The 26,435-nt window shown below is 41.6% G+C and overlaps 1 long non-coding RNA gene across 2 annotated transcripts in view; it reads right to left on the bottom strand.

Annotated features, from left to right (window-relative positions):
• Positions 1-26,435, bottom strand: part of LOC128102620 (uncharacterized) — a 59,523-nt gene that overhangs the window by 17,465 nt on the left and 15,623 nt on the right. Inside the window, exons 3-4 of one of the 2 annotated variants that reach the window (XR_008215470.1) lie at positions 6,432-6,500; positions 5,962-6,102 (exon numbers count right to left, since the gene is read on the bottom strand). This is a non-coding gene — a long non-coding RNA (uncharacterized LOC128102620). Of the gene's footprint in view, positions 1-5,140; positions 6,103-6,431; positions 6,501-26,435 lie in introns of those variants that run through there. The other variant, XR_008215469.1, reaches the window with a different exon arrangement.

Raw genomic sequence — 26,435 nt, 5'->3', positions numbered from 1 at the left:
AAAACTGGACAATACTTGTTTGGTGCCATGTGATGTTTTGAGATACACACATGCACACATAATTATATACATACATACATACACACATATACATGTACACACACACAGCAATACTCAGATCAGGGTAAGCACTTCTATCGCCTCAAACACTTATCATCTTAGGGATGAAACATCTAAGCCTTTATCACCACAGTGTTTTGAACTATAGAGAACATCATCATTATCTCTAGTTACCCTGCTGTGTGGCACTGAGACTCTTACCACTGTCTAACATTGTCTTATATTACAGATAACTCACTCCTCTGTAACTACAGCCAGAACCTTTCCCTGCTACTCCAAAGCATTATAATGGTACAAGTTACTTTCAGCCATCCATCATCCCCAACAACAACAACAAAAAAATGCTTTTCAAAAAGCTGGCAGCTCCTTTGGGTATCCTCTTAAGAATGAAGGGACTTCTGAGTCCAAAGCCTTCAGATATTTATGATTATTTGGTCCTTAAAACTATGAAAATAAAAATAGAAAAACAGTTTTTATATTTATTTGTTACAGTCACTCATGCATATATGCTAATGTTCGCCCCTAGGTATATCACTAATTGGGGAGATGGCAAGGAGGCATTATTTCCAGAGTTTTTCACTTTGTTCTCAGTAGTCATTGAAATTAGATTCAAGTGATTTGTTGCATACAATCAAAAGGCAGAACTACAACACTATGCTTTAAAGATCACAACTGGCTTTACTCTGCAATTCTAGACTGTATAGAGCACTTTATTCCATGAAGTAGAATTCCCATGGATTAAGAAGAAGAGGTCAAATTTTACAATTAGTGTGCATAGGGGTGTGTGCGCATGCCCGCGTGAACAAGCACCACACTGCATAATGAGGCCAGAGGACAACTTTACAGAGTTGGCTCTCTCCTCCTCTGTGGGTTCCAGAGATTGAACTCGGGTTGTCAGGCTTGGCAACCAGTGCCTTTTCCTACTGAGCCATCTTTCCTGGCCGGACAGGTTGCTTTTATGGACAGAGAAGGGCTTTAAAAAATATGCAAAATGCAGAGTTGATCAATATAAATTACTTGTAAAATGAGACGGGAAGACAAATAATAGAAAAAATAGCTGATTAGTTAATACCAGATTGCTTTAGGCCAGTTCCTTTAAATAAGGATGAAAACAGAGAGAATTTCATTATCACTGTAGAAACTACCTGTTTGGGAAATTTGCCTGTTATCACTCATTTCTTACAGTTTACTGGAAAAAACAGTTAATAGCTTAGTTTTGGTTTGAAGACAAGTAATTTAGTACAGTTGGATGCGTGGTGATTGCTCAGTCTCATCTATTGGGGTCCAGTACAGAAACTAAGTAAAAAAAGATGCCCCCCTATAATGCCCAGTTAACAATACTGGTGGACATTGTTATCATATCTTAATTTTGAATATTAGATCTTTTATAATTTTTTCCCACATCACAATGTTTTGGCTCTACTCATGAAGGCATTAAGCAACAGAGTATGGTCGCCATTTTATTTGAATCTAGATCCACACTAAAGACCCTTGACTTATCTCATGTGTGCTTGTGCATGTGTGTGAGAGCGTACACTTACAAGTCTCTGTGTCTTTAAAGTGCCAAGGGAGAAGGAGGAAGGAAGATGTTCTGAAGGTCCTGGATTCTTTTCAGGGAGGCTGGACTTGTCCTGCCTTTTAGAGATTGTTCTCTGTTCCCCTTGCTCCATGGTGATTCCTTCAAGCTCAATCACAGGATTCTCTTCTTTCCAACTCCTCTTCCTCATCCCTTCTCTCTCAATTCACCCCTCCCCCAACCCTGTGTGCATGTGGTTTTGGTATGTGTTCCAGGCTGGTCTCAGATTCTCACAGTCCTCCTGTTCCAGCTTTCCATGTGCTGGGGTTGCAGCCATGCATTACCATGCCAGGTGTCACACAGTGGATTGATTGATTGATTGATCTGAAGTACTGGGGATTGAATCCAGGATCATACCCATGGTAGGAAGGGGCCCTTCCACTGAGCTATTGTTTGAGCCCTTTTAACACAGTTCAGGAAGTACTTACCTACTGTCATGTTACTATGCACACCACTTATTTTCTGTATTAGGTCCCATGAAGACTGCAATTTCTTCAGGCCTGAGAGCTTTCTCCACGGGCTTGTTGTTGTTGTTGTTGTTGTTATGTGTGTGAGAGACACTTAGGCTACATAGCACAGTGGTGAGTGGATTCTGACAGGTAAGTTTATTATCTGGATCATCATATTTTGGTGTGTCATATGGTTTGAAAATAAATAGCACTCAAAAGTTATACAAACATCATCAGACAGAGCCGTGTCACAGAAGCACTCCAGTTGTTCCACATTTAATGTGCCCTTCGGTGACTCAGTGATGGGAGAGACGGAGAACATTAGTGGCCAAGCTACTCTTGTTGGTGCGCACTTACAGGCTCTGAGAGGGCTCTCCGAAGTAATTCCCTCAACTGTAGTTCATTAGCAGATGCTAACAATCCCCTTCTGGCCTTAATTAATTACCTTGCTTTGGAGTCAAAGAGGGGAATGGTTGTCAAGAGTATTATTTGCTCAATTACCCCAAAGCCATAGATAATGTGTGGTAATGGATTGGAAGATGGAACACCAGCCTTGCTCCAATCCCACAACCGTAAAGCTGTGTTCTGTTCATTAAGGCACATGGCATCAGTCATGAGAAGAGCTTACAGTCAAGGCAACAGTAAATGGAGTCGGAGGTGAAATCTCTCCATTTACTTTCCAGCATAAACACAGAAAGTCTACACTGCTAAGAGCTTTCTGATATTCAAAGACAAATTCCTGAGGACTCCCTGTCCCTTTCCACCTCTCCTTTTTGGCCATTTTGTGGCTGTTTCATGGATGACCTCACCCACAGGCTGGTTGTTCCCTGTATGGCATGATTAAACCTCAGCTCAGAGGCCCTCATAAACATTACATTTATGCTTGCTTTTAAAAATCTCGTTGTAGCCGGGCGGTGGTGGCGCACGCCTTTAATCCCAGCACTCGGGAGGCAGAGGCAGGCGGATCTCTGTGAGTTCGAGGCCAGCCTGGGCTACCAAGTGAGTTCCAGGAAAGGCGCAAAGCTACACAGAGAAACCCTGTCTCGAAAAACCAAAAAAAAAAAAAAAAAAAAAATCTCGTTGTAGTTGGATAGGGCTTGTGCTATAAAGAAAATCCCTTTTTTGTGTTTTAAGTAATAAGCATCGGTGAAAATATAAATCTAGGCCTATTTGAGAGAGTCAGTAAGTAGATAATTGATGTCATATAGAAATAAAGAAGCTTCATGTAATGATGAGCTAAGGTGAAAGGAAGCACAGCATATGTATATTGTGGTATATGTATGGTGCAATACATATATGTATGTAATCAGTGTGCATGTACTGTTTTAGTGTGTGTATGTGTGTGTGTGTGTGTGTGTGTGTGTGTGTGTGTGTGTGTGTGTGATTTCTCTATATGATATATGTTTGGTATGGTATATACATGTGTATGATTGGTATGCATGTACCATGTTTAACTCTGTGTAGGTGGTTGCTATGTGTGGTGCACATGTATGATCTAGATTATATATGTATATGATTGGTGTGCATGTACCATGTTTAACTCTGTGTATGTGAGATTGGTGTCTGTGGTGCACACATGTGGTATGGTACACACATGTGTGATTAGTGTTACATGCATGTAATGTGCTTAATTCTGAGCATGTGTATGTGGGCTTTATTCAGAAAGTATTTCCTGGGCTGAGTCTTGAAGGATGAGTGCCTGAAAGATTGTAAGAGTCAGAGGGGAAACCAGGTCTTGGGAAAGCATGCCTGCTGGGAGATGGAGCTGTGCTAGGGGGTTCTGATCTGCTCACTAGTGACCTGTGTGTCCATCTCAGGCCAAATAAATCAGACTTGATGAGGGAAAGTAGCTAGTTTTGTCTCATCGGCAATGTGGAACTTGGCCTGCGGGGTGAATCATGGGAAACTGTCCCCGGGCTGTTGTTCCCTCCTGCTCTCTGTGGTTTTCACTGATTGCAAAGCTGACTGGGCATGTGCTTAAACCCACGGCACTCAAACTTTAGCTCCTTTGCATGGTGCGTGTGTGTCCCCAGACCCTGAATCTTGTTGACCCTGAATCTTGTTGGCCCTGAATCTGCTTCTTTTTCACTGAAAAGAATATCCGCGCGCCTCCTTAAAAAATCGCTGGGTTTCAGAGCACTCCTCTGTGTATATTCACTCATATGCCTTTCCCAACTGCCTTTTCAACCAAGACTGCCATTTAGAGCAAAAGCTCTCAGCAGCAGCAGCAGCAGGCTCCTATGCACCACCAGTTCCGGCTTGGGATAACCCTCCATGAATATAAAAGGATCAATTTAGAACCTGTGAAAACGTCTCCAGTTTTTATGACTTTCTATCCTTTATTGAATTATTTGTAGCCCACAGATGCTATTCACAGCTGAAATAAAAAGTGAAAGCTAAATACTTTTTGCTGTTGCCTTGCTAATGTCTGATTCCTGCAGCTCACTTGCATGTGCTAATCAGACTATGTTGATACCATCTCTTATTTAAAAAACAAAAACAAAAACCTATCACCAGGAACCTCTGATACCCTCACCCCTGCCATCCCCAGCCCTGCCATCCCCACCCCTGCCATCCCCACCCCTGGTATCCTCACCCCTGCCATCCCCACCCCCTGATATCCCCACCCCTTGCTATCTCCACCCCCTGCTACCCTCACCCCTGCTATCCCCACCCCCTGCTACCTTCACCCCTGCTACCCTCACCCCTGCTATCCCCACCCCTTGCTATCTACACCCCCTGCTACCCTCACCCCTGTTATCCCCACCCCTGCTACCCTCACCTCCTGCTATCCCCACCCCTGCTACCCTCACCTCCTGCTATCCCCACCCCTGCTACCCTCATGCCCTGCTACCCTCCCCTCTGCTATCCCCACCCCTGCTATCCTCACCCCTGCTATCCCCACCCCCTGCCTCCCTCATCCCCTGCTAACCCTACCCCCTGTTATCCCCACCCCTGCCATCCCTACCCCCTGCTTTCCCTACCCCCTGCTACCCACCCCTTGCTACCCTCCCCCCTGCTAACCCCACCCCTGCTACCCTCATCCCCTGCTAACCCTACCCCCTGCTGGGGGAGAATGAGTGCTGATACACCAGCTAGGCATTAGGACACTGTCAGCCTGGAATACTTGCTTGGGGCTTCCTCATTCTGAGCTGTAATGAAAACAGACAGAATTCTCAGCTTCACTCAGCGTTCGTCATCCAAGAACCTTGACTGCTTATTGTGAGGTGCTTCTGTCCGCTGGTTAACATTGCTTTCATCTTAGCTCACTAGGCTCACTTTTGCTGGCATCACCCTATCAATAAGGGCGTATAGTTTCTCATCGCCCAGGTAAATTTCTGTACCCGAGATCTGCAAAATGATCAGGACTCTAATAGGGTGGATTGGAAATGCCTTATTCACCACAAAGATTGTACAGGAAACAGTTCACTTGTTTTTAACTCTATGGATATAAAAAGAGAAAACACCTACTCCATCCTCCACTTCTCAATATAGATCAAACCCTGGATCTCCTAACTCCTAGGCAGGTGCATACCACTGAGCTACACCCATAGCCCTCTATCTCATTTGTAAACATCAGTTTGTTATCCTATTGGTTAGAGTTTTGTACAAGATAACCTTTAAACAAGTCCCAGTTTTAAAGCAATTCAGTTCAGGATTGTAATGGCCAGTCTCCAGAAGGGCCAGTCTCCAGAAGGGCCCTCTTTACTTCACAGTGTCTCATCCCCTCTCACATGTCACAGGATTAAACTGTCACCAGCAAACTAAACATTTGTGCTCCATCCATATCTAAAGTCCTAACCTCTAATGTGGTGGTCTTAGAATGGGCCTTTGGGGGTGCCTAGGTCTAAGTAAGACCATGACAGTGGAACCCACGTGAGCTTGGTGCCTTTGTAAGAAAATGGTAACACAACAGAGCTTTCTGGTTCTCCCACGTGAGGATACACGCAGGAAGAGGACCTTCACCAAAAACCAAATTGGCCAGCATCATGATCTTGGCCTTCCCAGCCTTCAGATCTATAGAAAGAAAGAAAAAAGAAGAATGTTGTTCAATCTGCCTGGTCTGTGTATTTTCCTATAGCACCTCGAGCTAACATTCAGAGTTGAGACCTCTCAGGCCATGTCATTAGACACACTGCAGCATCCACCTTGTCCCCTCTCTCTCTAGAAGTGTGAAGACTGCCAGCCAGCTTACTGTGAAGAGATTTACACAGCACAGGCCTGAGTGGAGGAGCAGGGCCTCTCCAACAGCCCTCCCTGTGTGAGTAAGTCCTCACAGAAAAGCCATCTGCTAGTCTCACTCAAGTTCGGGGAACTGAAACGCAACCGGCATCTTGAACTCTCACCTGCAACTTTTTGAGACATCTGGATCCAGAATCACTCAGCTAAGGTGTTCATGAATTCCTGGTCCATAACTGTAAAAGAAAGTAAATGTTTACTGTTGTTTTGAACCACTAAGTTTGGGGGTAATTTCTAGCTAATAGACTTTTTAAAATTCAAATATAATTGAAAATAAATTTTCTAATAGGAATGACTAAGGAATCTGCATATTCTCGACTCCTCAGAGTTCATATGAAACTGCTCGATAAGTCATAGGACACAGCTCTTGGGCCAAACTCCACGTGCAGTCTACAGGTCACAGTGGTTCCCAGATCACACTGGGTTGTTTTTTTTTTTTTTTTTTTTTTTTCCGTGTTTACTTTTCCACATTTAAAAATTGAATTCATTAGATGTAAGTTTATGGGACTATTCTTCTGATGATAGAATGTGGTACCATTGGGTCTGCCACATGTGATGAAAACAGTTAGACAGGGGGCAATGGCAGCTGCCCAGATTGTCTCCAGTTTACATGGACTCCACTGCTCCATTGACCTCACCCCTGTTTCCTACTTGTGCATCCAGGGAGCTTGACTTTCACCAGTGCGCCCGGAGCAGCTAAGGGCGACACTCTTAATATTCCTGGTCACCCTGACTGGCTTATTCCCTGCCGTACAGTAAGCCCTAACATGAGTCCACTCACTGGCAAATATATATTATTTTGTTTTGGGAACTTTTATAGTTTTACACCTATTTCTCAACATTAGTTGTACTGAAAGTATAATTACTTGGCCTCATTTATAACTGTTAGTGTGACAGGTTACCTTTCAGAAATGTCCCCCATAAGTCCCCTTTGAATTTCTGTATAATCGCTTAGCTCTTGTAATATCTCTGTTTCTAAGGCATAAATTTAAACTATGGCAGGTGTGTGTGTTTGTGAGTACACACATGTGCTGAAGATTAAACCTAAGGTCTTATGCATACTATGCCCACACTATAGTACTGAGCTATATCCCTCAGCCTCTGTTCCATTGTTTTAATCCATTTCCTACATCTCTCCATTAAAATGCCCTGGAATTGATGAGCTTCAGTTGTAGGAAAAGATGCATATGGGGGAAATGACTGACTCAAAGTCTAAAATCAAAGACGTGCATTAGCCTGGTCATACTAGAAAACAAGGCAATGGTGCAAGATTGTTTCTTTGGGATACCTGTCTACATCTCCCCAAATTCATAGGTGGAAACTCAAATCTCAGTGTGGTGAAATTTGCAGGTTGGGACTTTGGGAAGTAATTAATGAAGGTGAGACCGTTTATGAGTGAGGTTAATGTCTTTACAGAACAAGGCAGAGACCAGAACTATTTCTGTCTGCTCCTTATATGTAAGAAGGATATAATCCAGGAAAGAAGCTCTCTCCAGGAACTGAGTCAACCAGCACATTGATTTGGATACTCAGAACTGTATGTTTCTGTAGCTTAAGCCATCCAGGCTATGGAAAAGTCATTCATCATTTAATGACAAAGATACATTCTGAGAAATGCATCATTTAGTGATCTCTTCATTGTATATACATCATCAAGTATACTTGCACACATGAGTTGCATAGCATCTGTTTTGCTGGCATAGAAGGGCATGGCAGAGAAGTTGGGTTACACATGATCATTTGGTGCTGTAGTGTGTTGGTAATATGTATGTCCTAATAATGCATGAGTACCCTGGCTTCTCACTATGCTGGATCAAAGTGGCTTTAACGTTGTCCCAAGCAAGATTCTTTTCTTGTTTTTAAAATTTCTGAAACATGAAGATAGCTTGTCATATAGAGAAAAGACCTTTCAAACGTGTCTCTGTGAGAGTAGGATTTTGTCTAAAGCAATGGTTTTCAACCTTCCTAATGCAACAAACAACCCTTTAATACAGTTCCTCATGTTGTGGTGACCCCCAACCATACAATTATTTCATTGCTACTTTATAACTGCAATTTTTCTACTGTTGTGAATCATAATGTAAATATCTGTGTTTTTTCAATGGTCTTAGGCAACCCCTGTGAAAGGGTCATTCAATCCCCATAGGGGTTATGACCCACAGGTTGAGAATTGCTAGTCTAGAGAGGAAGTTTGCCCTGGGAAGTAACTTTTCTCCTCTATCGGCTTATCTAGAACCTACCATCCTTCAGCTACCTTCACATCAGCGCTTGCATGCACATGACTCACTTTATTTTTTATGAACAATGATTCTTGGGTCTTTGAAACCACTCAGACTTAGTACTAAGTTTAACATAAAGGTTGAGTCCAGACTTTTCTTTCAGCATTAGAGGCACGCTTTTAGCTTCAGCTGTGCTTATCACAGGGCTGGGAGGGATATGATCTTCAATTAGATTATCACCAGTTTCTCCACATATTATACAGGGCCTTTTGAATTTTTGTTTGTGTCTCTGCCTTCAGTTGAGCAGTTCCTTTAACGGTTTCTAGAGTTTTGTTCTTGTTCTTCAAGACTGTGGGTATGGTGACACAGGACATGTCTGACTGGTGAGCAATGGCCATCACTGACGTCCTGCCACCATAATCCTTAATCACTTTTAACTTCCTTTCCAGGACAACCACTCTATGTGTTTTCTTATTTACAGTATTAGAAGTGTGTTTTGGACACATAGGGGTCATGAAGAAAAAGAGGCACAAAGTTAAATCAAGTACACAAACGAGAGCTGTGGTGAAAGGTGCAGGAGGCTGTTGCTGAAGCAATGTGGCCCACCGCTCTTCAGTAAGCTCTTTTCTTCATAAGTAAGAGTATACTCCAAAACAGCCATTGCCGTGGTTAGTTTTAAATACCAACTTGTCCCTACCTAGAATCACCTGAGAAGGAAGCCTCAGCTGAGGAATTATCTACATCAGGTTGGCCTCTAGGTGTGCCTGTGAGGGATTGTCTTGACTGTTAACTGAGGTGGACAGACTGTCTCTGGATGTGTCACCATTCCACAGGATAGATCCTGAACTGGAATGCGAGTGACAAGAGCTAACCAAGCACAAGAAAGCAAGGACGTATTTCTTCTTTCTTTGCTTTGATTGTGGCTGTAATGTGACCAGATGCTTGAGTTCCTGCCTTGACTTCCCCAAAATAATGGATTGTAACATGGAATTGTAATTCAAATAAAACTTTTAATTCCTCTATGTTGCTTTTCTCAGAGTATCTGTCATAGCAGCAGAAATGAAACTATAATAGCCACTAAAGGTATTGTACAGCAAATGCATAAACCTGTACCACTCCATCACTATCATCACCAAATATCAAGTGCTTACCTAGTTGTGTGCGCTATGCTCTTATACTACCAGCAACTTAGTATATTTGCTTATCCCAGCATCATCACAAATATGTGAGTAACTCATGTTGTTTTAGACAGGGTTTCACTGAATAGCCAAGGTTGGCCTCAAATCATAATTATCCTGGCAGCTTTCTGAGTAGTACAGAAATGGACTGCGCCTAGTTGAGTGATGGTGTTTTGATGGCTATAATACCATCAGGCAATAGGAATTTTTCAGGTCCCTTATAACAATTGGATATGCCGTCTGTCTGTTATCGACTGAAATGTCATTATGTGGCATGTGACTATGTTTTATTGAAGCAGCCTGAAGTAAGGTAAGTATTCAAGTTGTACCTGAGTATGGGTTTCTCAGTCCCAGAACAGATGTTGGAGGTGTGTTTTGATTGTTCCCCCAATACATTTGAGGCTTCTCAAGTATATCACAGTTGAAGTGTTTGCCATACACGGGGCATTCAGAGCATGTCCACAGCGTTGCCATCTACAAGTCACTACCCACCTAACAGTGGTGCTCAAAGTGAGAGAGCTTGCTGCCGCCTAGATAGCAGTTTCCCCTTAGCCAATGATGGGACAATTTGTGCATCAAAAAGATGAAGAGCAAAGGAGTAAAATGCACTAAACGTGCTAAATCCATGAGTTCATAATGGTATTAACAAGACTAGAACAAGGAAGAACAGAACCTCCCTAGCCACCTTTGACAAACAGTGAGGAATGAAATAGTTGAGTTTTCAAATGACAAACAGAGCAAGAAACCCAGTTTTTTGTCCTGCCCTTTGAGCTGAGGGAAAATCTTTATGAAAGTGTTCCATTCTAATGCATAAATAATTAATATTATGCCAGGTGGTGGTGGTGCATACCTTTAATCCCAGCACTTGGGAGGCAGAGCCAGGTGGATCTTCTGTGAGTTCAAGGCCAGCCTGGTCTACAGAACAAGATCCAGGATAGGCACCAAAGCTACACAGAGAAGCCCTGTCTTGAAAAACCAAAAAAAAAATTAATATTACAAGACCTTTATTTTGTAATTACAAATGGACTAGAGCAAAGAGAACCAGTGGATGATAGTCACACAAGAGAGACAATGCCATAGTATGTGCCTCCTGGTAGAATGCCATCTATGAAGGGTCATTGCTAAAAACATGATCTTGAATATGATTAAGACTTAAACACCAACTTATAAGAGTATGGAGAAGAGGCTTAATAAACAGTGCCATGGAGATGCAGTAAGCAAAATGAGACTGAAGGCCACTCAAAAGAGCTATGAGAGAACCCTCAAACTTAGTATAAAACAAGAGGAGTGCTTTCATGGTTCCATGGGTTGGATGGGCTCAGCTAGATAGCTCCTCTACTGATCTTGTGTGGGGTCACACATAGGGCAGCACTGAATTGAGTTGGTGCTGGGTGTCACCTGGGGCCTCATGAGTAAGAAACAAACTGTGAAGCCTCTTTGAACTATAAAGCTGCACTATATAATTTCTACTAAGTATTATTGGTGGAAGCAAATCATAGTGTCATTTCAGATTAACGAGGATGGAAATACAGAGTGGTGATGCTCCACCTAAGAAAGCCACGTGGCAACTGGAGGTGTGTCTCCATGGTAAAAAGTGTGCTCAGCACATACAAAAGCCCTGGATTTGAGCCCTGATACCACTAAGGGAAAAAAAAAAACTAACAAGACAGACAATTCTGAGGCCATCTATCATGGTGTAAATGTGTCCCTCAAAGTTCATACGCTGGAAACTTAGCCTACAGAGCAACAGTTTGGGGCAGGTAGGGTATGTTAAGAGGTAAGTGGGTATGAGGGAGCCCTTATGAATACAAAATGTCATTGTCTTGGGAGTGGGTTCCTTATCACACAAATGGATTGAGGAAAGTGAGCTCAGCCCCTCTGCTTGCTTGTGCCTTCTCCTGCCCTTTTATCTTCCAATCACAGGAGAGCACAGCACAGAAACCCTCTGCAGAGTACAAGCAGATGCAACACCATGCCTTTGGACTTCCCAGCTCCCACAATTCTATAATTTTCTAAAATTATATTTTCTCAAACTCCATAATTTTCTTTTCTTTGTAAATTGCAATATAGCAGCATAAAATAGCCTTAAGGCACTATTTATAGAAACAATTCTTTTAGGGACAAACATAGATTTAATCATGACAGTAGACTGTACTAACTTACAAATTAATTCCTTTGTTGGATGACTTTAGATGTGAGAAACACCTTAATTATTTTGAGGTATAATTTTATGTCTTTCAAATGGCTAGGCAGCAGCAAGGTGGGTAGTGAGCTGTAGATGTCAATTTTATGGATCTGCTCTGAATGCTGTAGTGTATGGCAAACATCTCAGCTGTGATATATTCTAGATGTTTCAAATGTATTGGGGGACAATCATAACCACCTCCAATGTCTGTTATGAGACTTGGGGGGGGGGACTTACACTCAATGTCTGGATTCTCAAATCTGCTTCCCTTGAGATGTCTCATGCAGTCAGCATCCTCTGTCTCAGATGGTGGCACCACCAGCTGCCACCACAGCCTGCATTTCCCCTTGAACACACTGTGGGTCCATGCCAGTCATACTCTACTGTCCTGCACTGCAATCTCTTATCCAGTCAGTGGGCTGGGGTGTCCACAAGATCCCCAGTTTCTGAATAGTCTGAATTTCATCTATTCCTCCTTTTCATGGTTATTTATTTGTTTTTATACTTTAAGAGACAGAGGTATCACTTGTCCTAAAAGTCCCCAGGCAAATGCCACCTCACCCCCAAAAAGCTTACTTTAAAAGCATGTCTTTGATCATACATATTTTACAAAATTGTGAAATAAAGAATTTTTATTACATTTACTTATGTATGCACATGTGTATATCTATGTATGAGAGGTCAGAGGACAACTTGCTGGAGTCAGTTCTCTCCTCCCTCTGTGTGGGTCTCTGGGATTAAACTCCAGTCACCAATCTTGGTGGGAAGTACCTACTAAGCCATCTCACCAGTCAAATAATTATTTAAAACTCAGAAAGATACTTGAATGTCTTCCATTTTAGACCTCCGTTGAACAGATGAGAAAGCTGACATTTTGAGTGGTTAAGCAACAATCCTCTTGCTACATGGCTGGTTAGAGCCGGGCCTGAGGAGTGGCAGCAAGCATGTTGTGCACAGCACCAAGCCCACCATTCAGATTCTCCACCTGCACTTCTCCAAGTACTTTTCAGTGCCCCGAGACTCACTAGGTAAGGACTCTCCCACACTCCCTTTCTGGTCCCAGGCCTTACCTGACCTCAGCAAAACTCCAGCACCAAACGTATTTCAGATTCCATTCTCCTTTAATAAGTATGACCCATTATTTGGTTTTTCTGTTCAAATTCATGAAGTTCAAACAGTTTATGTAGCATAATATCATCTCTAGAAGTTGTGAGGAGAATAAATGGAAAGAATTTGAAGGATGTTTTAAGTGCCTCAAAATCCCCAATATCTAAGGAAAAGCTGACAGCTCGTGAAATATTGAGCGTGTGCTGAGTTATGACCTTTCCAGGGGAGAGTAATGATGACTAAAGAGAAGATATGTGACTCGTTCAGTAATGAGATATTTTCAGAAATCTGTCAGAAAGCAGCATTGGACATAAATGGATAATGATGTGGACACGGCATTAAAACCGCGATGAAATTGTTTTTCTTGTCACCAGATAATTGAAATAGACTCGACACCTCAAACTTGACTGCTACCCACTGTCATTATGACCAAGTCACATCTTTCTTTCCATGACATATCACACTGACTGGTACTCCTGCTCATGGGCTGACAGCGGCTGTACTGCCCACGACAACTATCTTCAAAGTCACACTTCTCGTTCCAAGAGCTCCATAGTCTGGCCACACTGTACTCTTTCGGGCATCCTTCCCTTCTGACATTGTCATCCTGCAGTTGCCCGCTGTCTCTCCTGTCCATTCTTACTCCTCCTTCTGCTCATTTGCTTGTTGTCTTTCTAGATCCAGAAGACAGTCCTTTTCCTCCTTCAAGACCCAGCTTGTCTTGGTCTTATTCCACTCTCTCCAGAAGCATCTTTGACCAACCCTGTCCTACTAGCCTCAGATTTCTCATATCTGAAATTACTTTTTTCTTCTTCTCTCATATATTACATCCCAACTGCCAGATCCACTACTCCTCTGTTTCCCTTCAGAAAAGGGTATGCCACCCAGGGATATCAACCAAGCATGACGCATCAAGTTGCAAGACTAGGCACATCCCATCATATTAAGGCTGGATGAGGCAACCAAGTGGGAGGAAAAGGATCACAAAACCAGGCAAAAGAGTCAGAGCCCACCCCCATTCCCGTTGTTAGGAGTCCCACAAGAACATCCAGCTATACAACCATAACATTTACGCAGAGGACCTACCTAGGTCAGACCCATAGAGGCTCTCTGATTGTTAGTTCAGTTTCTGTGAGCTCTATGAGGCCTAGTTAGTTGATTCTGTGGGCTTTTGACCACTCTGGCTCATACAACGCTTCCTCCCCATCTTCCACAGGATTCCTTGAGCTCTGCTTAACATTTGGCTGTGGGTCTCTGTATCTGCTCCCATCAGTTGCTGGATGACGCCTCTCTGATGATGATTGTGCTAGGCTTCTGTCTATAAGTATAGCAGAATACCATTAGGAATCATTTCATTGACTTTTTTTTCTGGTTTTGTTGGTTCTATCCTAGGTCTCTGGGCTATCCAGCCTCTGGTTCCTGGACCTCCAGGCAGTGTCAGGGGTGGGCAGTAGGCTTCATCTCATGACATAGGTTTCAAGCTGGACCAGTCATTGGCTGGCCACTCCCATAAGTTCTGTGACGCTTTACCCCAGCACATCTTGTAGACTGGACAAATTGTAGGTCCAGGGTTTTATAGCTGGGTTGATGTCCTAATCCCTCCTCTGGAAGTCTTGTCTGGTTACAGAAGATGACCAGTTAAGGCTCCATATCCCCCATTACTGGGAGTCTTCATTAGGGTCACCCTCATAGATTCCTGGGAATTTCCATTGCACTAGGTTTCTACCTCGTCCCAAAAATGCCCCTCCAATTCCAGTCATCTGTTTCAGTACTCTGTCTCCTTCTGCCCCCCACCTGATCCCTACTGAAATTATAATCTAGGACAAGAGCTCAGTGTCTTATAATTCTTGCATGCATGTTGCATTGACCTTCCCATCTAGAAAGTATAATGTCTCAGGCTTCTAATATTGGCTAACTGGATCATCACAATTCCTAGAGAAGACACTGACAGGATTTTAAAGGGGATTCTGACAGGCCATGGGAAGATGTTCTGAGGAATAAGCAATGGTAAAGATGTAGCAAGGTACTTAAATAGAGACTGCACTGAGAGGCAACTGTAAAAGAATGGTTAATAAATCAAGCATTTGGATGAATGAAGCAAGTGGTCTCTTCCTTGCCTCTGCCCTGTGAAGCATGAATCCAATACCTTAATGATCTTATGGCTTCATGACTGTTTCCAATTTTTTACAGACCCTAAGAGACCACAGATGTCAGCCCAGACTACTATACCCAGCAAAACTTTCAATCAATAGACAGAGAAAATGAGACATTCTGTGATAAAAACCAAATTTAAGTAAAGTCTGTCTATAAATTCAGCCCTAGAAAGAAAATTCCAACCTAAAGAGATAAACTACACCCTAGAAAACACAGGGAATAAATAATCCTAGACCAGCAAATCAAAAGAGGGAAATACACACACCCACTACCACCACCACCACCACCACCACCACCACCACCACCACGAACAACAATAACAAAATAACAGGAACCAATAAGTACTACTTATTGATCTCTCCTCATCCATAGTCTCAATTCTCAAAAAAGGAGTAGGAGAAGAAGAAGACGATGAGGACACAGATTAACAGAGTGTAGACATCTCCTCAGGGTGAAAGGATGGAAAAAAGTAATTTTAAGCAACTGGACCTAAGAAGCAAGCTAGTGTAGGCATTTTAATTAATATCTGACAAAATATACTTCAAATCAAATCTAATCAGAAGAGATTGGGAAGGATGCTACATGTTCATCAAAGGAAAAACCCACCAAGAGGACATTGCAGTTCCTAATATCTACTCACCAAACACAAGGGCACCCAAGATCCTAAGAAAGACTACTACAGCTTAAATCACACATTGATCCTCACACACTGATAGTGGGAGACTTCAATACCCCACTCTTGCCAATAGACATGTCATCCAGATAAAAATTAAACAGAGAAATTCTGGAGGTAACTTATAGGTCAAATGGACATGTCCAATATTTTAAGAACATTCCACCCCCAAAAAGAATATACCTTCTTCTCAGTACCTCATGGAACTTCCCCAAAATTGGCCATGTACTTGAACACGAAGCAAGTCTCAACAGATAGAAGAAAATGGAAATAACACCTTGCATCTTATCTGACTACCATGGATTAAAGCAGGTTATCAACAACAGAAAGCTTACAAACTCACAAAAACTGAACAACTCTCGACTGAATGAAAAATGAAAGAAAGAAGTTAAAGACTTTCTGGAATCTAATGAAAATGAATACACAACATACTCAAACTTATGAGACACAATGAAGGTGGGTCTAAGAGGCAAGATTATAGCATGAAGAGACTACATAAAAAATTGGAGGGATCTCATATTAATAATGTAATAGCACACCTGAACGCTCTAGAACAAAAAACAAAATCACACCCAAAAGGAGTAGATGTCAAGAAATAAACTCAGGGATGAATAAATAAAACAGACAAAAACAATACAAAGAATCAATGAAACAAAGAGTTGAATCTTTGAGAAAATCAAGAAGATTGACAAACCCTTATCCAAATTAACTAAAAGGCAGAGAGAGAATATCCAAGTTAACAGAATTAGAAATAAAAAAGAGAAATAACAGACACCAAGGAAATTCAGAGAATCATAAGGACATACTTTAAAAACCTACATTCCACCAGATTGGAAAATGGATATTTAAATGAACTTAAAGTTAAATCAAGATCAGATAAGCACTTTAAACAGACCTATAACCCCTAGTGAAATAGAAGCAGTTATTAAAAGTCTCCCAACCAAAAAACCCAGGGCCAGATGGTTTTAGTGCAGAACTTTACCAGACTTTCAAAGAAGAGTTAATGCCAACACTACTCATATTATTTCACAAAATAGAAACAGAAGGATCATTGCCCATCTCATTTTATGAGACCACACTTACCCTGATAACTAAACCACATAAAGACTCAATAAAGAAAGACAATGATAGACCAATTTCCCTAATGAACATTGATTTAAAAATTCTCAATAAAATAATGGCAAACTGAATCCAAGAACACATCAAAAAGGTCATCCACCATAATCAAGTAGACTTTAACCCAGAGATTCAGGGATGGTTCAGTATATGAAAATCAGTAAATGCAATCCACCATATAAACAAACTAAAAGAAAGAAAATATGATCATCTCATGCAGAAAAGGCCTTTGACAAAATCCAACATCCATTCATGATAAAAGTCCTGGAAAGATTAGGGATATATCTTGACAAAATAGAGATGGCTTACAGCAATCCCATAGCCAACAACAATTTAAATGGAGAGCAACTCTAAGTAATTCCACTATAAAATTATGAACAAGACAAGGGTCTCTACTCTTTCCATGTCTATTCAATACAATACTTGAAGTCTTACTAAAGCAGTAAGACAACTGAAGAATATCCAATACAAATTGAAAGGGAAGAAGTCAAAGTGTCTTTATTTGCAGATGATATGATAGTATACATAAGCAAACCCCTAAAATTCTAACAAGAACTCATATAGCTGATAAACATGTTCAGCAAAGCAGCTGGATACAAAATAACCTCACGAAAATCAGTAACCCTCCTATATACATACGACAAATGGACTGAGAAAGAAATCAGGGAAACACCACCTTTAACAATAATTTTAAATAATATAAAGTATCTTGGGGTGACTCTAACCAAGCAAGTGAAAGTTTTGTGTGATAAAAACGTCAAGTCTTTGAAAAAAGAAACTGAAGAAGATATCAGAGGATGGAAAGATCTGTCATGCTCATAGATCACTAGGATTAATATAATAAAAATGGCCATCCTACCAAACATAATCTACAGATTTAATGCAATCCCCATAAAAGTCCCAACATAATTTTTTACAGATCTTGAAAGGACAATTTTCAGCTGAATATGGAAATACGAAAAGTTCAGGGTAGCTAAAATATCCTGAATAATAAAAGAACTACTGGAGGTATCACCATCCCTGATTTCAAGTTGTACTACAGAGTTATAGCATTAAAAACATTATGGAATTGCCTCAAAGACCTCCACATTGATCAACAGAATCAAATTGAAGACACAGACATAAGTCCACACACACATGGATATTTGATTTTTTGATAAAGAAACCAGGAATACACACTGGAAAAAAGACAGCATTTTCAACAAATAGTGCTGGTCAAACTGAACAGCTGCATGTAGAAGATTCTAAGTAGATCCATACTTAATCACCTTGCACAAAACTCAACTCCAAACAGATCAAAAAACCAACATAAAAGCAGATATACTGAAGCTGGTAGAAAAGAAAGTGAGGAATAGCCTTGACCTCATTGGCCCAAGAAAAGACTTTGCACAAGAGATTCAGAGGGTCTTTATAAAGAGATGCACTGAAGACTGTATTTTTTTTTTTTTTTTTTTTGGTTTTTTGGTTTCTCTGTGTAGCTTTGCGCCTTTTCCTGGAACTCACTCTGTAGACCAGGCTGGCCTCGAACTCACAGAGATGAAGACTGTATTATATTCTGGCAAAAGCTCTAGCTCCATGTTGCCCATGTCCTAAAAGTAATGGACTTCTTTTGTTGAATGGAGAAAAATTTTCACAATAGCATGACATTTGACCTGGGCATGCTTGTTACTGGTTGCATTTAGCCCCTTTGCAGTGAAAATGGAGGAAACAGAGCAGAGTGATGTTAACCCAGTAAGTCAGGAGCCCTGAGTGCATTTAAAGCTGTGAAAAAGGCAGCATGGACAAAGTAGTAGTAGGATGAGAGAGATTCGTGTCTACACTTCACCTGGGACAATAGGGAAGTTGCTTTAAGGGCAAGATGCAACTCATCAAAGCCTAGCAAACCTAAAAATGCAAATTCATTTAATACATCTGCACTCATAAGAAGACAGGGCCTTCAGGATGCTATGCTCGAACAGGGCCACCCAGGGAAGTGCAGATACTCAGAGGCCACTGTGACCGTGGTAAAAGGGGGCTGAGCCATGTATGAAGCTAGCAGCAGAACTTGGCGTCATCCATCTGGTGTTAATTGTGCTGGTGTAGACTCAAATCAATACTTGCTAAGGTTTCTGAGAAAGGCAGGGCCCCAGGGTCAGATTTCCTATGTGGTAGCCCTACTGGTACAGGTAAGTGAGTTGAGTATGAAGCTATAAAGTTTATGAAGGTAAAGGCTAAACAGCAGTGGAGACTCCCTGATGAGGGAGATGATGTCAGGGATGTGCTACCTCTGCTAAGAAAAGCTGGAGACAGTAAGTGGAACATGGTATGTGCTGCAGCCAGCAGGAGTCTACAAGTGCAGTACCCCAAGCCTGTTAGAGTCTAGATGATGCCACCATGAGCCCCGATCTAGGTTATGGAACTACAAAATTTAATTTTTGTTGTGCTAAGTTTCAGTCTTATATTGGTCTGATCTTCCCTTGCTATGATTTCATTCCCCACATTTAGAATGGAAATATTTACTCAGAACCATCATATATTAAAAGCATGTCAGATTTTACAGGGGTTCACAGCTAAGAGCTTTCCTTGAGTCTGGGTAGAGACTTTGAACTTCTGAATGGTGTTGGGACTGGTAAGAATTTGGGGACTCTTGAAGCCAGAATGAACACATTTGGCACACTGAGATGGCTGTGAGACTATTAGACCAGAGGTTGTGTAGTGACTGGGGTCCGTTGCCCTCAGGCTGATGATTTTGAATACTTGGTCCCTAACTACTGCACTGTTTGGGGTCCTTTGGGAAATGAGGTCTACCTGGTAGATATAGACCATTTGGGATGTGCCTTGGTGGTTTGAGCCCAGCCTTTCTGTTTCCTGATCCATTAAAATGTGAATAAGTTGTGGCACCAACTCCCACTGCCATTGACAGAACCCCCACAGCCACTGTGCCTTTCCTGCCATGATGGACAGATAATCTTCTGACAATGTAAGCCCAAAGGAAGCCTTCCCCCCTCGAGTCGTTTGTGCCCTGTGTTCTCTCACAGCAGTGAGGAAAGAGTTCAAACAACGTCATTGCTTCCACTGATGTCTAGTGACTCCTCAGCACTTACTTTGAAGTGTGTCTGGGTTTATGATGGTGTGGTCTTCCTCACTTGATGAATTGGGATAATGTGCTTATCAATAATCTTGTTCTTCCATCTGAGCACAGAAAATCAAGCAAATTCCCCCAAGATAATGTACCAACAGAAAAAAAGGAGACATGTGCCGTAGTTTTATAGAGAGTGCATAGATTGACTAGTTTAGGATAAATATTTGTTCCACACACAAACATATCCAAAACCAACCAAGTTGGACTCGACTCACGGAGATCAGCCTGCACCTGCCTCCTCAGTAAAGGTGGAGCCATCAGGTCTGGCAAGAAATTTACACTTGGTACCATCTACATAAACATATGGCAGGCCTGCTTGTCACCCCTTCCCGCTTCTTCGTGGAGAGAAAGACTATTTCTGCTCCTCCCCAGTAAGCTTGCTGACAATACTGGCTGCAAAATGAAATTTCAGGAGGGCAGCGGTAATGAAGAAATGGTCAGAAAGAAAGCAACAGTAGCTCAAGGAAGAATAAAATCTTTATGTGAAATAGCAGGAGTCTAAGGAAGTGGCCTCTCAGATGCTATTTTTATTTGGAGCATTTCAGGGTAACACAGATTGAGTTAATGATGCTTTCCTATAGCTCCAAGGCAACTTAGAAATGGTAGAGCTCAGACTTGCAGAGATGCACTTCTTGCAGTCGAGGGAAAGGTGGCAAGCCAGGTCTGGGGGCCATGCTGAGCCCCTGGCTGCAGATTCAAAGGGAAAAAGCAGCATGGCAGGAGTTTCCTATCCCTCCCTAGGCAAGTGGCAATCAGCCCGCCTCTTCTCCTTGTCAGTTTCACCACTCAGAATCAGCTGCTCCATTTCAGTGGTTAAGAACCTTTTATACCGGAGTAGGCCCAGAGGTTCAATGATAGAAATGAGCCTAAGGAGGCTAGGAAACAATTAAAAGAACCGTGAATTCCATTTTACCTCTGGTGTTTATGTCTTCTGTGGGAGAGGTAGAAGCATACAGGAAATTTCTGAACCTCTCCTGGGGTACTTTGAGATGCTTCCGATCGTTAAAGGATTGCTAAAGACCAAAGAGTCTGCTCAGTCTGAGGCTCTGTTTCTGAATGACTGGAGAGTTATTTTAAAGGCAGTGAAGATAGATAAAGACATTTTAAAATTTCATCCTTGCTTTCTTCTTGATAAATGTTTTTTTTCAAATGAACTTTTAATGGAATTATTTAATTTTATTCATATTATTTTAGTATGCAAAAACCTAAATCAAGATCACTTTATGAGCCTCAGCAGTTATTTACATTACATATTCCGCTGTGTACATTTTCATATGTACCTATAGGACAATTCTGCTCTGTGTGTGAGGTGTGTGTGTGTGTGTGTGTGTGTGTGTGTGTGTGTGTGTGTCCATATGGGGGCTATGCATCCACCACTATCATAAGAGGCCAGCGAAGGAATTGGGTATCTTCCTCTATTCCTCTCTGCCTTGTGACAGTGTCCCTTGTCTCTCATTGAACCCGAATCTCATTGTTCTGGCTAGGCTGTCTGGACAGCAAGATCCTGGGATCCTCCTGCCTCCACCCCACCAATGGTGAGAATATAGAAACAAATAGCCACGCCTGGCTTTTATGTGGGTGTGGGGACTCAAACTCAGATCCTCATGGTTACATAAAGTATTCTACCCTCAGACCCTCCCTATCATCCCTCCCCAGCTCAAGTTCAGGAAATGCCAGTTGTTTTCTATAGATACAGGGTGGCCCAGTCCTCAGTGCCCCCTGCCACTCCAAATGCCATCCCTCCCAAGGCTTATTTGTCAGTAGTGATTGCCAAAGTGTTGTATAGGATATGTGAGAGAGTCTAGCAAAGACACGAAAGAGTATGGCAGAGGAAATGGCTGAGCTGGTGCTGAAGTGGAGTCAAGACCCCATTGCAAAGAGCCTTTCACTGCATGGAAGTGCCCTGGATGCCACTCTTGAAATGTGGCTCTTTCTTCCACTGTCGAGAAAGTGACATGGATAGAAAAAGGAAAGGAGCTGAAGATGGGTTGGGGAAACAAATCTAGGAATAAGAAGACAAACTCCAAAATATCTCAATTGTTTTTACTAATCGAACAACTAGGGATGTTAATGCACGACTGGATTCAGGAGACATCGATGGGCTGCATTTAGGATGACTTAGATTTCGATTTTCAGGAATGAGTGGGTGGTGATGGCATTAACTAGGATGAAAAACTAGAAAGCAGAACAAGCAGACTGCTGAGGTGTGGACACCAAGATGCAGACAAGGAGGTTGAGGAGCATGTAGAAAACCCATATAACAAGCCAAGGGAACTGTTTATGGAGACAGGTACAGAGACGGTCTTCGAGCACGACAATAAGATCTGAACCAGGGCAATACAGGCTAAAAGCCTCATGACCAGAATGTAAAGCCATGTAGAGAATGCCATCACTCAGGCCAACCATGCAGGGTGAAGAGAATGAAGACAAAACTCTGGGGACGCTGAGTCATTACAGGGTTCGTGACATAGGAAATGATTAGAAGACAGCCAAGAAAAAGGCACTTGATGGGCTGGAGAGATGGCTCAGGGGTTAAGAGCACTGTCTGCTCTTCCAGAGGTCCTGAGTTCAATTCCCAGAAACCACATGGTGGCTCACAACCATCTGTAATGAGATCTGGTGCCCTCTTCTGGCCCACAGTCATACATGCTGTATACATAATAAATAAATAAATCTTTAAAAAAAAATAAAAAAGAAAAAGGCACTTGTTAGTTAGGAGGACAGTGAAATCATGGCTGAAAACCAGCCAGGCAGCTTGGCAACCAGTTTACTGTCTCTTCAGCAAGAGTGTTGTCCACGTATTGATGACGAGACCCAGACTGGATTTTATGGAAGATCAGTGGGTGGGAAGGGGTAGTTTAAGAACTAAAAGAAAGATTTTCTTTTATCTTCCTTTTTTCTGAGATGAGTACTTTTTTTAAATAAAAAAAAATCAATTAAGAAGGAAAAAAATTGGAATGGAAAAGAAAAGCTGAAAAATTGAAACAAGATCCTGAAATGAAAAAATGGATGGGTTTATCCATGCAATTTGAAACATTAACAGTGGGCAAAGAGAGAACGTGCCCACTTTTTTGAGGTTTCCCTCAAAGGAAAGAGTTGAATGTTTAAGAGTACACATCTCATATACACGGAATCATCCCTCTCTGTGCTTTACAACAAGTCCCTTAATTCTCAGGAAAGAAGACAGAAAGTAGATTTAGATTTTTCTCCACTCTTAAATTAACAATGGACATGGAAATTCTGTTTCCTGTTGTGCTTGTTTGCTTTCTGTTACTGTGATAAAACACTGACCAAAAGCAATTTGTGGGGAGAAAGGGATTTACTAGGCCTACAGGCTACTGCCCATAATGGGGGGGAAGCCTAAACAGGAACTCAAGGAGGAACCTGGAGGCAGAAACTGTAGCAAGTACCACAGAGGAAGGCTACTTAAGTGACTCCCTTTTGGCTCCTGTTCAACTACCTTTCTTATACAACCCAGGCCCAAACTCCTAGAGGCAGAACTGCCCACAGTGGGCTGGGCCCTCTTACATCAATCAGCAACCAGAAAGTGCCTCACAGACCTGCCCACAGGCCAACTGATGGAAGCAGTTCTTCAGTTGGGATTCCTTCTTCTGATGAACAAGCCTGCCTCCATCTTAGGCTTGAAAGCCATCTTACAGTAAATACAAACTAGGCTCATTCCTGTTTATGATTAAATCTGTTTCTCAAGGATTGGACTATACCCCTCCTGTAACCTAACTACAAAGGTTCTGTACTGCTTGTTCCAGGAAATGGCAACCATGTCTATATTTCAAAAAGTTGTAATGATCGTCTTGCAACCCTACCTATTTCAAAAGGTTGTTATGACTACCTTATTATGACTACCTTGTTATGTTCACTTCTGTTACTCCACTTATTTTGCCCACCAAATCCCCCATTGGGAAATCCCCTACCCCTAAGCTATAAGAACTTTGTCTTCCTCACATCCAATGCTGATCTCTTGAAGCCCACTTTTAGGAAGAGACAGCCCATGTACACAAATAAAAAGGCTTGCTTTAATTAATTGATTGCTTTAATTAATTTGGTCATGATGACTTGGGTCAGTGGTCTTTCTTCTTGCATCTTTGGCATTAACACTTCCCAGATGTGTCAAGTTGACAAAAAAACAAACAAACAAACAAAAACCAACCAAACACCTATATATCTGTTCCTTTCTTAAGAATGCAATCAAATCTTTTATAAGAACCACCTTTAGTTTAAATGAACCAAAAGCAATAGAAGAACTTTGCTAGGTATCGCTAATAGGATTCACTGTCAAATAAGAATCTGGGTCCACTGAGGCAGGTCTGTCAAGCAACCACATCACTCTCCAGCAAAAACTATCACAGTAGACTGGCAGGAAGTAACTAAGTTCCAATGCAACTCCATATTTTGCTTTCCTCTCTCTCCCTCCTATAAGTTGGTGGTCTTTGTAATAGAACACAATGTACCATAATACACAATATGTATTTATCTCCTTAAAGTTGAATGCATTAAGTCATTTGGACCATGAAAAAAAAAAGTCCCTATGCCCATTCCAGAAGAGAAACTCGGGGAAACTCTTAGGAATCATTAGAATGATGCTGTGAAGAAACCATCCCATCCATTACAGGTTGCATCATGCTTTATTGCCAGAGAAAATCAGACACAATTTGTTATAGAATATTAGAGTCATGACCATAAGAGTGTTCTTAAGGAGCCAGGCTGGTAAGGCACCCTGTAACCTAAGCACTCAAATGGCAGAGATGGCGGTGGGGTAGGGGTCGTGGGGGAGTGGGGAGCGGTATTATAAATTCAAGATCTCTGAACTAACTTAGTGTGACCCTGTTTCAAAAAGTCTTCACAGTTGTTCATTCTTCTCTTTTCTATAACTTCTGATGTAACTCAGTAGTTTTTTAACCTACACACGCTTTCTGCTTGCCCTTCATCACAAGCAGAATTATTAATGAAATTTAATACTTGCCCTCCCAAGGATCCACTGGCTAGTTATTAATTAATTAACTAATTAAAAAGCATAGAGTTGAGGCCTTTATTGCCTATTCGTGCACCAAAATTACCTGAAACCAAGTTATTTTATGTTCCCTTACTCCCCTCTGCTGGCCAAGTGTAGTATAGTTCTTAGTTATTTTAAAATAAAATTGATATGTGCTTTAATTTTGCTTTAAAAATGTAAAAAAAAAAGTTTAATATTTTTTAAATTGTTTATTAGAAGAGGTCATTGGTCTATATTCCAGTATCTTTTTGGTCCATTCCTCCCCAATTATATTAGATACATGTTCGAAAGAATTGATCTTGGTATAATAAGAAGTGTATTTAGACACGAAATAATAACTATCATGAAATTAATTCATTTATAAGTTAAATTTTTTAAATACACCATTTCCTTGGCTATTCACAGTGCAAAGCATTCTCACACTTGTTCTTCATACAACAGTGACCTCTGATAGGTATCCACACTGTGAAATCTAGAACATACTCTTCCTAAGAAGCAGAAAGGATCATGTGGTCAGCCTCTAGTACAATTCTGAAATGGATTTCCATATTTGTTGGTGGTGTCATTTCTTTCTGCAAGGCCTTCTGTCTTTTTCCCACAACTGACCCATGGTCTAATGACATCAAACTCTTCCTTCAGAAAAGAAAATGGGCTGGAATCTTAACCACAGTTAAAGATCTCACCTCTCAGGATAATTTGAAGAGGAAAGTCAAAGGAATCATAAAAGTAACCAGCCTGTTATGGGAAAATGGAGATTACTGCGGGAGACAGTTTTCCCTAGGGAGGTTTCCTATAGTCACGCAAACCAAAAGGTGACTTATCAATCAAGGCTATTGTCTCACCACAGGAATGGTTGGGACTTTTACCAATCAGCATTGTGTGAAAGAATGAGCACTCAAGTCAGGCTTAACGTCTTGGATGTAAAATTTTATTGTCCAAACTTTAGCTTTCTTATCTATAAATGGAGATAATGGCCCCTTCCTGGGTGTGCAACGAGGATTAGCGACTGGCATGCTATGTTCCCTGTATGTTAGTTCCTCACTGCCTCTTCCTTTGAGGGAGCTTGCTAGATGGTTGCAGAATTAGAATTTTGCAAAAGACTAGACAAAAACGCCGCTAGCGTTCTCAGTTTGGGGGCTATATAGATGAACAACTCTTCCCTCGAGATTATTCCCTAGAAATATTTTCAAGTCAGGACCTCTGCCTAGCTGTTTCATCCCAGTGTGCCCATGGGTACAGAGCCTTTTCTTATGGACATGTTACACGGGAGATGGCCACACAGGCTCTTCATATGCTTCTGTTTACAGTCTTCCTGAGTTGTAAAGTCACTAGCTATAGTTAACAGTC

The sequence above is a fragment of the Peromyscus californicus genome, unplaced genomic scaffold (genome assembly GCF_007827085.1).
Source record: "Peromyscus californicus insignis strain IS unplaced genomic scaffold, ASM782708v3 Scaffold_7__1_contigs__length_154581171, whole genome shotgun sequence".
Classification (NCBI taxonomy): domain Eukaryota; kingdom Metazoa; phylum Chordata; class Mammalia; order Rodentia; family Cricetidae; genus Peromyscus; species Peromyscus californicus.
The sequence above is the reverse complement of the archived record's forward strand: the minus strand, read 5'-3'. Positions and strand labels throughout refer to the sequence as shown.